Genomic DNA, 11,905 nt, shown 5'->3' with positions numbered 1-11,905 from the left:
TTTCTCTGTATCTATTAAGATGATCATGTGATTTTTATTCTTCATTTTGTTAATGTGGTATATCACATTGATAGATTTGCAGATGTCGAACAATCCCTGTATCCCTGGAATAAATCCCACTTGTTCATGGGGTATGATCTTTTTAATGTATTGTTGTATTTCATTTGCTAGTATTTTGTTGAGGATTTTTGCATCTATGTTCATCAGTGATATTGTCTTATGTTTCTTTTTTTGTGTTGTCATTGTCTGGGTTTGGTATCAGAGTAATGTTGGTTTTGTAGAATAACTTAGGAAGCTTCCTTTCCTCTTCAATTTTTTGGAAGAGTTTGAGAAAGTAGGTATTAAGTCTTCTTTGAATGTTCAATAGAATTCACCAGGGAAGTCATTTGGTCCTGGAGTTTTATTTTTTGGGAGGTTTTTACTGTTTCAATGCCCTTACTGGTGATTGGTCTATTGAAAGTCTGTATTTCTTCTTGACTCAATTTGGGAAGGTTGCTGGCCTTATAGAATGAGTCAGGAAGTATTCCCTCTCTTTCTATCTTCTGAAATGGATTGTAAAGAGTAGATATACTTTATTCCTTGTGTATCTGGTAGAATTCACCAGTAAACCAATCTCGGCCTGGTGCTTTCTGTTTGGAATATTATTAATTATTGAGACAATTTATTTAATAGATATAGGCCAACTCAGATTGCTTACTTCTTATTGTGTGAGTTTTGGGATATTGTGTCTTTCAAGGAATTGCTCCATTTCATCCAGGTAATCAAATTTATGGGAATAGAGGTATGCATAGTATTCCTTTATTATCCTTTTAATGCCCATGAGACTTACAGTGATGACCCTTCTTTCATTTCTGATATTAATAATTTGCTTCCTCTCTCTCTTTTGCTTAGTTAGCCTGGCTAGATATAAATCAATTTTATTGATCTTTCAACATAACTAGCTATCAGTTTAGTTGATTTTCTCTTAATTCTCTGTTTTCAATTTCATTTAGTTCAACTCTACTTATTTCTTTTCTCCTGCTTACTTTTGGATGGAATTGAGTATTTCCATTCCTCCACATCAGTTAGACTCTAATAAAACTCTAGCAGGTGTGGGGGACTGGCATTGGCCACCCCAAGATATGTCTCTTTGGCATGAGGATTATTTGGGGCTGGTTACTTTTAATAAACTGCAGATGGGAAGGAGGCTCTGAGGAGTGGAACTTGCTTGGCCTTTATTAGGAGACATTTACATTGTAAAGGAAATCTCCACCTGTAAAGGTGTCTCCCTCTCTGTACCATAAAGAAGGGGGGAATGACCTTATCTCTAGAAACTCTTAATCAATGCCAAAGGCAAGGACTTAAGTCTGCATTTGTTTACTGTACTTGTGTGGTAATCTCCCATGATCTGACTCCCCCTCCACTCCCAACATCCTCCTTTGTCATTAGCTGAAGATGATATTTAAGGTGAGGAGCTTCAGCCATTTTGGTGAGTTGCTCAGCTTGCCTGGGCCTCTCTCATGTATATGTGTTATAAAGTTTTGTTTAATTTTCTCCTGATATTCTGTCTCATGTGAATTTAATTCATTCTCCAGCCAGAAGAGCCCACAGTGGGTAGAGGAAATCTCTTCCTCCCCTACACAGGTTAGCGTCTCGTTAAGCAGTTTTTCCTGAAGGCGGACCTTATTAAAAAGAAGAGAATTCTCTGGTGTATTTCAAAATGGCAAACATTCCCCTCTCCCTGCCAGAAGCATGAGCAGATTTTTCAGTGAGAACTTGGTGAGTTCCTGGAGGTAAAACTCACAAAAGTGTAGAGGCCCATCAACAGGTGGAGTTTATCTCACAGACTTGCCTATACTAAGCCTGCAGTAATTACTCAATTACAGTTCATGTTTTCCTGTCCTGGCACTGGTTGCCATGGAGACTTATGCTCTGGCAAATTGTGATTTGGTGTCTTCACTTATTGGTTTCTTCAATTTTGAGGGCAGCAGTTTGCTTTGTGACCTTACTTCTCTGAATGAATTTAGAAAGAATTGTTGATTTTCCACTTGGTTCAGCTTTTAATTTGTTGCTAGGCCAGAGTGTCACTTTCCAGGTTCACACATGCTGGACTAGAAAACGGAAGGCTGGATCCTGTTGTTTTAATCCACTCTGCCATTTTATGTGTTTTGACTGAGTAGTTTCAAACATTTACGTTTAAAATAATTATTCATAGGGAAGAACTTACTTTTGCCACTTTGGTTATTAGTTTTCAGTATGTTTTATAACTTTTTTTGTGGTGGCAACTTCTGATCCTTTGTCATTTCCTTTTGTGCATGTTTTATAAATATTTTCTTTGTGGTTGCCACAGGGATTAAATATAACATTCTAAAGTTGTAACAATATATTTAAGACTGAAAACAACTTTACTTCAATACATACAAGATCTCTACTCCTTCAGACCTCCATTCTCACACTTTGTTGTCAATGTCGTTAATCTTTAAATATTGTGCACATATTAACATAGATTTATAATTATGTTTGTGCTTTTGTCTTTTGAATCCTGTAGAATAATAAAATTGGAGTTATGAACCATAATTGTGATGATACTATTTTCTATATTTGTATATGTACTTATCCTTCAGAAGAATTTTGTTTTTGCATAGATTTGAGATACTTTCTATCTTTCTTTAACTTTACCATAAATGACTCCCTTTAGCATTTCTTGTAGAGCAGGTCTAGTGGTAGTGCACTCCTTCAGCTTTTGTTTATCTGAGAATATCTTATTTTTTCCCTCATTTTGGAAGAGCAGTTTTGCCAGATATAGAATTCCTGATTTTTTTTCCAACATTTTAAATATATCATCCCATTCTCGTCTGGCCTGCAATGTTTATGTCCCAAGTTGACATTGGAAAGAAGCTGATGTCTTTAAGGAATAAAGAATGTGTTCTGCGTCTTTTCAATTTTCTTTGGGACTGGCTCTAAGTGATTGATGCAGCATATCAAAATACTGAGAGATGGCTACATCTACAGCTATAAGCCTAATGCACAGGTAAATTAGCATCCTTGAAATAAGAAGGTTAGTATTCTAACCACGTCACCAACAATACAAACACCCTGTTTTCCCAATGATTCCATAAGGACCTTTTTGTGTCAGGTGTTATTCCTGCTTATCCTCTGAGATTACCACGTTTAAGCTGCTACATAAAGAAACTAAATGTTTAAGTTACTTCTTGGCTCTGAATCAGTTTCTCTATGAGCTAACTAAGGTTGTTATGAAACTAGAGAGGGGTATAGAGAAAGAGATAGTCTGAGTGATCTAAGTACAACTTTAAAGGACATGAGACCCTCAGACATCTTTTTATTTTCCAAATTACCTAGATCAAAGGGAGGAAATACAATCCTTTGAAACAGAAGGAATACACATTTCACCTTCCTATGGGTGAAATAAATAAAAAACTAGATTCTAAGAATCAAAGATTTTCTTTAAGGATATCATAGAATGTGAGTTATTTCTCATTTTGACAAATTTCATATTGTACGAATCTATTTAAGGAACAAAAGTATGGAAATCTCGTGACCTCCAGACTCAACCACAGATTGGCATTTTTGGGAAGATGATAGCATAGAGATCATACCATGTGTGTTTGTACAAATAAAAGTGTTTTGGAAACTGTTGTATGAATCTGTGAATGTGTGCACTTCCCAATTCTGCTCTTGCAATGCTCTGTGTTGTATTTGTACCTACAACACGTGCTTATTGAGTACTTAATGAGTGACAGCCACTGGTCTAGAAATTGGATTATAAAATTTCCTGTCGTTTATGTGATTACACATGAGTGTGTGGAGATCCTTGTTTATCTATAGACTCTCATCTCACTTGAATCTCTTTGTAGACTGAGTCCCAACTACACTATATTTTAATTCATTACATCATGATTGTCCTTCTGATGGAACAATGTTTATGCTCCTTTCCTTTTTCTTTGTTTATGTGTGTGTGTAGTTAGATAGACAGATAGATAGATAGATGATAGATAGATAGATTTCATGTATATACCTATACACTTATATCCAAATCCCATGGGCTGAAATCATATATGCTTCACAGTCCAACCTAAGTGCCATTTACTCAAGAAGGCTTTCCCTGACTCACTAAACTTAATGAGATTCCTTGCTATCATTTCTACATAACCCATCCTTCCCTCCCATCCAGTAATTGTTTGCTTTATAAATTACTTGCTTAAAGTTAAAATATAATCACTTGTTTAAAGCTAAACAATGAAAAAAAGATATTTACATTTTTCAAGCATTTTTCACTATGCTAAGTCCAGAAATGTAATTGTGAAAGCCTAGAAACTATTTCCTCAGTTAATGATATTTGGAGAACATAAACGTGCTGGCATGATTCTGGAAAGCATATGTAGAGGTAACTCTCTGTAAGTTCTTATTAGTACCTGCTATATTCATAACGATTTGTTTGAGGCATTGAAAGCAGATTCTCCTTAAAAGCTAATGGCAGTACTATGCAAGTACCAAGTACTGCCTTTATGGAAGATGGGGAAACAGAAAATTAGTAACCAAGGGTTTCTCTATGACTCATGCATTTGTGATAACTTAAGAGTCCTTTTCTTCTTTAACCCTCCTACTCCCTGCCTCATGCTCAACTACTGTATCCCAGGGATTCTCTGCCATGGAGATTTAGCTATCCATTTGAAACTATTGGAAGAAGTATATAGAAATCTGCTTTAGTCAGTAACTTATATCTCAGACATCATTGGGTCAATTTACAAATCGAATAAGTAAATTACTGTGCATGTTTTAGACTGTGGGTTTCTGGATCAACAAATTCAGGAGCACAGTTAGGATCCATCTGCACAGTGAAATGATCTAAATCTGAAGAAAAAATGAGGATGAGAAGGTAATGAGTGGGGTTATTGTTAAGAAATACGTTATCCTCAACAATATCTACCTATTGGTTCAAAAGAACATAATATGTGCCTACTTAAAGGGTGCATGGTAGAAGGAAATAAACAGGAAAACAGCAACTTCAGAATATTTTATTTGTCTGTTAGTCACATATGCAGAGCAGCAAATGAAAGAATGAAGACAAAGATTGAGTTAATCTTATTTCAAAAGCTATGCCAAAGACTTCAATATCATGTCCACACAGAGAGGGACAGAGACTATTTATTTCTATTCCCAAGTAAGGGTCATTTAAATAACTCCGTGAAATTTTCACAAGGCCTCTGCTTGATCACTTCCAGTTTTGGAAAACTCACTCACATGAGAGAAATATTGAATGCCAGCTCAAAGGAGAAACACGGTAACTGCTCAGTAAATATTAGTCGAATTAAGTACCAATATGACTACAAATGGAAGTTTTTACAGGTAATGAAGGGACACGGTAACTTAGAGGTCCCTGAGGTAATATAAAATGGTATCTGAATTAACTTTCTGTACTTCTAAACTCAGTAATTTGGTATGTTATTACTAATTTTATTAATCTGGTTCCAGTAAATTTAATACTCCAGATTATGAGCATTTTGAATTTGAATTGTTTTTAACAAAACATCATTAATGGCCTTCCTGAACAAAATCTCCATATTTTCAGCATCTGGTTGTGATCACCTTGACATAGCAACTTTACTTTTAGAAGTACTGATAAAAGGCAAAGGAAAAATCATCATGCCTCCTCCTAACACTTCGCGTCCCTCTCCTGTCATCTTCTTGTTGATGGGCATCTCAGGACTAGAGCACCGGCGTGACTGGATCAAGACTCCATTCTGCTCAAGGTATCTGGTGGCTGTGGTGGGGAATGAGACCATACTGGCTGTGGTGAGGGCCGAGCGAAGCCTCTATGAGCCTCTGCTCCTCTTTCTATGCATGCTTTCTGTCACTGACCTTGTCCGGTCCACTTCTACGCTGCCCCGCATGCTCTGTCCCTTCTGGCTCAGAGACCATGACATCACCTTTGATGCCTGGCTGGCCCAAAAGTTCTTCACTCATAGCTTACTGCTATGGAATTGGACTTCTTTTTGGCCATGGCCATTGACCATTATGTGGCCTTTTGTCATCCACTGCACCATACCACCATTCTAACTCATGTTCACATCACTATAATGGGTATTGTTATTAGCAATTATTATTACTAATTACTATTTAATATTACTAATTATATTTACTCTTACTAATTACTATTACTAATTATTATTGGTGATTCAGGGTGTGGCGTTCTTTGCTCCACACTCTATCCTGCTCAAATTGCTGTTACATCAAAACATGAATTACTGCCCACATCTGCTGTGAGTTCATAGTTGTGGTGAAGGTGGTGTGTATGGACACCAAGGGTTATCCTCTCAGTGTGGCTTCTATCATTGCCTCATGTGATGCCATTTCAGGGCTGTATCCTACAGCTTCATACTTCGTTCTGTATTCCGCCTGCCATCCCGAGAACCTAGCATTAAGGCTTTGGACATGTGTGGATCTCATTTCTTTGTCATTTTTGTCTTTTCTTTCACAACTAGTTTTTCCATTTTCATTCACTGTTTTGGGAAAAGTGTGCATGCACATATCCATATTTTTCTTGCAAATATGTGCCTTTTGGTGCCCACTTCACTCAACCCCATTGTGTACAGAGTAAGGACCAAAAAAATTCTTGAACATGTTCTTAGGACACTAATGGTCAGAGTTTCTTGATTTTAGTTAGATCAATAAAAGCGATGGTTCAGAAACAAATGGGACTACAAAAGACAGTAAGGAAAGGAACTAGCTGTTCATCCTCCCACAAGCTGAATTGCGTTTATCACCTGAAAGGTCTTTTATTTACTAGATGTCTATAAATTCCAAAAATTTTAATTCAATGAATTATTTCTGCTTTTTCATTTATTAAATATTAGGGAACAGATTAATCTCCTCCTGTGTATCTTTCTTTTGGAGAATAATTATAAATAGAGAGTGAATAGTAAGGGAACTGGAAGAATGATAAGTAAACAATTTACAGAAGAAAATAGAGTTTTCTAGAGAACTAAATTTATCGACAGTATATACCCGGCTATTTGAAACAACTTGATCCATGTATGGGGCTATGATTTTATAGACTAGGTGGTGACTATTGTACTTGTTCTTTAGTTGAATCAAACTGGAGAATGATTGTTTATCCAGTTAAAGGAGTAGGATTAGTAATACATAGATGTTTATAATTAGTATTAAGCAATTTCTTAAAGAACAAAGAAAAAAACAAACATGAAGTAGTGTGAAGGCTCCAATTTAGCGTTATAGGTGTTCCATTTTCTAGAGAAATTTTCATAGAGGTGGACTGTGTTTCATAAGATAAACCAATATCCTGGAGTCTAATGACTGCTAAAATTCAGGTCACAAAGTCCTATTTTTGTAATTAGTTGTCACTATAGTCAAATTACTAGGTTACTATGTGCATTGTCTACCTCATTCCAGGCTTCCACATGCCTTAAGTCTGTCTCGTTCATTAGGTGACTTGGAACCCAGTATTAAGGCATAAGATCTGAAACTTCTTATTAGCAACAATGTTAAAATAGTCCTATTTATTGCCTCAGTACCAAGGACTTACTTCCTCCTTTAGTTCATTGTCATTAGTTTTCACCTGGTTATCCATTTCTCATTATTTAAAAAAAATAACCTAAAATCTGTGGACCTTTTTATCCTTTGAATCTGTAAAAATAGTGGTTTGAAACTTGTCCTCTGAACCTTTTCCCCACTCCTTGCTTATTAACCTTAGGAACTCACACCCACAGTTAAACACACAAAGATTAACATCTCCAGAATCCTCAACACTGAGTTTGTAATTCAAATATGGGGAGAATGTACAGTTGTCTATTCAAGAAGGAGAAATAGTTGGGCATCTTTTCCTTGATTTCTTAATAGATGTCTAACTGAACATGTATTCCTACCTTGGTATAATTTAGACTGCATGACATTTTTCCATGTAGTACAATCTCTTGTTGGTTAGGGAACCAGGCTTTGGAGTTAGACTGCCCAGGTTCAAGTCCAGTATTCTTTGCATGGCTATCTTTACTCCTATTTAATTCTACTTCACCTCAATTTCTGATATTTAAAAGTGAATAATAGAACCTACCTCATATAGTTGTGTTATCATTATATAGCTGTGTGATGATTAAATGAAATATGAAAGCAGATCAATATAGTGCTGCAGACAAAATACAATAAGCGTTAATTGAATATGCAGACTGGAAAGGAGGTAAGATCCAAAGTAGAGGTGCAAGTATTATTTTCACACTGGAGTAAAAACACTTGTACAACTAAGTAAGAGAAGGGTGAAAAGGTTCAGAATATCACTTGCATAATCACCTTAATTTCCTAGGGAGACAATAGAAAGTGCTCAAAGTTAAAGAAGAAATGTACAAATAAGATGCACTCTGCGAAAAACGAAGTTTAACGTATTTACAGAAGCAAATAGGAAATGAAACCAGTCAAAGGACACCAGAAAGGATTTTCATGCAGCTTTAGATGTCCCACCTGAAAAGGTTTCAATTGGCATAATTCTGTAACTTTTCTTTATAACTCTCATGACCAAAGCTATTGGAAGAGAAAGATCTAACTGTGGAGAAAATAGCAGAGGATGAGCAGCCAAGAACATCAGTTGAAGCCTACCAGAAATGTATAGTCAGGTCTTTTTGTCATATGACGTAAAACAGAAGTGATGCTAATGATGCGTAAATACTAGATTTACTTTATTTTAATGCAGTTTGGCGTTATTTTGCTTTAGTATTGTATTGAATTCTTTCTATACAAGTATTAAAATTATCTCCCACCCACACCTTAATGGTGAAACTTTAACACCGCATAAAATATTCAAATGTAAGTTCTTTACGTGTAACTAAAGTCAACCTTCGGTTGCCACTGCTACTGCTGCTATAAACCAAACCTCTTACGAGTTCTTCATTATCTCTCCTGCTGTTTCCAATAGTCAATTGTAAAATATAATGGTGAGGCCATCTCAACTATATCAATTCTATTCACCATGAATCTGGATTTCCTGTATTTAATACAGGTTACCCTAATTACAATGATGTTGTTTCTGATGAAAAAGATCCAGGAGATGACTTAGTGGCTTTATTCAGTAGGTTTGGTACTTTTAAAAGGGTTTTGTGCAAATTCTCCATGGGCTGTACCAATTGACTATGAGATGGCTGCTGCCTGGGATAAAAAGGAAAACGTATTTGTTAAAGTCCCAGAGAAAACATATATTTTATTATTGGTTTAATTCCTAAGCTTATAGAACTTCCTTAAGAAGAGTAACAACATATGATTCATCTCCATATACCAAATATCTAGCCATTTGCCTGATTTTCTATTGGTCCTTCATAAAAAGTTTATTTAATTATGTTATAGAAATGAATGAAAATAAATGTAATAAATATGATTAGCTGGATTGAAATCAAATGAAAACAATATATTCTTCAGTTTTCAAAAAAGTAATGCAGTTATGTCATGGTAGGCTTGGTGTTTAGAAAAGATTAAACATATTTTTCTGTAATTCTATAGAAAATTAATAACGTTGGACAAGAAGAGCTGGAGCCTCTCACTGAATGAGTCATCTAGCCTATGATATGTGCAGTTGTAAAAGTACCACAGAAGCATGGTCCCTCGTAATGATGCACAGTTCCATCCCTGCTTTTTCCTCCTGATGGGAATTCCAGGGCTAGAAAATGTGCATATGTGGATCACTTTTCCATTTTGTGTTGTATATTGGACCACCCTATTGGGAAATATTACAATTCTTTTTGTAATTCAAACTGAACATCATCTCCATCTTCCCATGTTCTACTTCCTGGCCATTCTGTCATCTATTGACCTTGGCCTGTCCACATCCACCATTTCTAAGATGCTTGGCATCTTCTGGTCCAACCTGAGAGAAACCACTTTTGAAGCCTGCCTCATTGGGATCTTCTTCATCCACTTATGCACTAGTCAACTATTCTTGTGGTCATGGTCTATGATCGCTATCTGGTCATCTCTAACTCTCTTTGCTACACATTGGTGCTGATGAACAAGGTGGTATCAGTTATAGCATCCTCCTGAGATCCTTAGCCAGTGAAATGCTCTTCGTTCTGCTTATCCTCAGGTTACCCTTCTGTGGGCACCAAATCATCTCCCAAACTTCTTGTAAGCACATGGGCATTGCCTGCCTATCCTGTGCTAACATCAAGGTTAACATCATCTATGGCTTGGTGTTTGACATCATAGCCATTATCATCCTATATGCAGATTCTCCATACTGTCTTCCGCCTACCTTCCAGGGATGCTCAACTGAAGTCACTCGGCACTTGTGGCTACCATGTCAGTGTCATGTTGGCTTTCTATACTCCAAAATTTTTCTCCTTCATGACCTATTGGTTTGGCCAACATTTTCCTCAATACATCCACATTCTTCTTGCCAACTTTTAAGCTGAAGAAGAATGTGGATAAGCAGATAAGAGAAAGCATCATTAGAACTCTCAGAAATAAATTATGAAATTTGATCTTCAAAGATTGCAAGGCTTGAGTAGGAGTAAATTGAACTTATTCTCTACTCTCAAAATCGCAATAACAATGTTGGGGGAAGATGGTATATTATATGCCGATTTATAGTCTTTCATTCATCTTAGAAAAATTAAACCAGAATAAACAATAGTAAATATTTAATAAAGCATAGTTCTAGCCACCCATTACAAAAGTCAAAAATTATATGACAAATGAAAAAAAATCACAGGAAAAAGCACAAGAAGTTTAAAAAATGGACTAGCATAATAATAATAGTAGAAAAATAGACAAATATTGTGAACCAGTGTTTTCATAAGTTGCAAGTATTAGCTCTTTAAATTTTTATAACTACGATAATGAATAGTTACTACCTATTATTCCATTTCCATAGCTGAGGAAACTGAGACAATAATAATATTACATATTAACAATATTATTTTGGATCAAGTAGCATTTTCTTAGTTGGAATAGAATCCCTCTTATTTCTCAGCAGAGTAAAAGAAATATTCAACATGAACATATTAATAAACTATAGAACAAAACTAAGGACATAAATTTTACATGTAAATAAATACAAAACACCACTAGTAAGAAACATTGGTTGCTTATATAGCATACGAATGGGAAGAAACACCCCACAACTCCATGTGATTTAAGAGTCATATTAACACTGTGAAACAGAGGTAATATGCCCACTAATGGAATCTGATATTTCTTACACCTTTCAATGTTCTGGGAGCTACATTTGGTTCTTCAGTTAATTCACATTTTATAATAAGTAAGTAGAGATTCAGAAGTTAAGTAACTTACACATAGTCACACAACTATGATGTAACACAGAATTTTAATTGAGTTATTTAGTTTTAGGGCAGTTTCCTTACCTCTCTGCTATGATTTAATATAGAAACAGACTATGATGCAGGTGATCAAAGTTTAAGAAAACATTTAGGTGTCAACATGTTATTATACAACTTAAAATGGAATTACTTACATAAAGCAGTGAGTATAACTACTAATTCAGAAATGTGAATGAGTGATTAGAATATATATGTATATATAGTATATACGTGTACTATATATATACTATATATATACCTCAAATATGACCAGACCATGAATAAAATAATTAGAGAAAATTAATGGATATAAAGGATGGAAAGGAAGATGAACCACACAAAAATACCAGTATGCTCAACAGACAAAATGCAAAGGTATTCCTGGCTTCCTAGATGCAAGTTTGGACAAAGACATTTCACAGTGCTTGACTCAAGCTCTCAGATGCTCTCACTCCCTGAAGACACCGACCAGGATGTCTTTCTCAGGGGAGCTACAGCCTTCGCATACAGTATTCCTCTTGAGGCACCCTGTGCGAGATGCCAGCCTGATGCTGCAAGAAGAGGCAGAATGTTGTCCTTGAGGAAGTAGCACA

The 11,905-nt window shown here is 35.7% G+C and overlaps 1 pseudogene; it reads left to right on the top strand.

Moving 5' to 3' along the window:
* The first annotated feature begins 9,592 nt into the window (after positions 1-9,592).
* On the top strand, positions 9,593-10,401 carry LOC106830118 (olfactory receptor 52E1-like; annotated as a pseudogene).
* The last annotated feature ends 1,504 nt before the right edge of the window (positions 10,402-11,905 follow it).

The sequence above is a fragment of the Equus asinus genome, chromosome 20, assembly GCF_041296235.1.
Source record: "Equus asinus isolate D_3611 breed Donkey chromosome 20, EquAss-T2T_v2, whole genome shotgun sequence".
Classification (NCBI taxonomy): Eukaryota; Metazoa; Chordata; class Mammalia; order Perissodactyla; family Equidae; genus Equus; species Equus asinus.
Note: the sequence above shows the minus strand (reverse complement) of the source record. Positions and strands in the feature narration are given on the sequence as shown.